We start from the raw sequence: 872 nt of genomic DNA, 5'->3' as shown, positions 1-872 counted from the left end.
TCAATATTGATGTGAACCTGAAACTGCTCTAAAAATAAGGTATTCATAAAAATAGATATAACAGTTATTACTGTGCACTATCTTAATAGATTTTTTGTTGATTTGACTAACTTATCTTGTGACTGTGGCTACATGTAAAACAGCTAAAGTGATGTATTCCTCTATATTATTTATTTTCTATATTTTTTGTAATTTTTTTATGTCAGATGAGCAACGTGCTGATATCATAAAGAGGTTTGAGGGGGGCACATCACACACATGAATATGAAAACTCCATCATTATACTTATGAATCACAAAAATATACATTTTCTTAATTGATTTACTCTGTCAACATTGTCCCTCTGCACCTGTCCTTTCATAATTTTCTCTCAGATTCCTTAATGTATGGCTTCAACCGTAATTCATAATGCCTGCATTCAATTATGTTTTAAAATGTACAGTTATTTACCACATTATTTAAATTCTAAATAATTATGAAATTTTAAATTAAATTTTAGCTGTGATAGTATGTATCTTTTCAAGTCAAAACATACTCTCAGGAAATTATCATATAGTCTACACAAAATCAGAAGTAGTTTAGCAAGTAAAGATGAAGCACAAGGCATATATGCAGAGACCACTCAAAATATTTTCTTTTTTTTAATTTTATTATTATTATACTTTAAGTTTTAGGGTACATGTGCACAATGTGCAGGTTAGTTACATATGTATACATGTGCCATGCTGGTGTGCTGCACCCATTAACTCGTCATTTAGCATTAGGTATATCACCTAATGCTATCCCTCCCCCCTCCCCCCACCCCAAAACAGTCCCCAGAGTGTGATGTTCCCCTTCCTGTGTCCATGTGTTCACATTGTTCAATTCCCACC

General features: G+C 32.5%; 1 non-coding gene across 1 annotated transcript; it reads right to left on the bottom strand.

Moving 5' to 3' along the window:
- Positions 1–200: 200 nt before the first annotated feature.
- LOC115933663 (small nucleolar RNA U13) lies at positions 201–304 on the bottom strand. Its single transcript, XR_004069526.1, has one exon. It is a non-coding gene; the product is annotated as a small nucleolar RNA U13 (small nucleolar RNA).
- Between the last annotated feature and the right edge of the window lie 568 nt (positions 305–872).

The sequence above is a fragment of the Gorilla gorilla genome, chromosome 12, assembly GCF_029281585.2.
Source record: "Gorilla gorilla gorilla isolate KB3781 chromosome 12, NHGRI_mGorGor1-v2.1_pri, whole genome shotgun sequence".
Taxonomy (NCBI): domain Eukaryota; kingdom Metazoa; phylum Chordata; class Mammalia; order Primates; family Hominidae; genus Gorilla; species Gorilla gorilla.
Note: the sequence above shows the minus strand (reverse complement) of the source record. Positions and strands in the feature narration are given on the sequence as shown.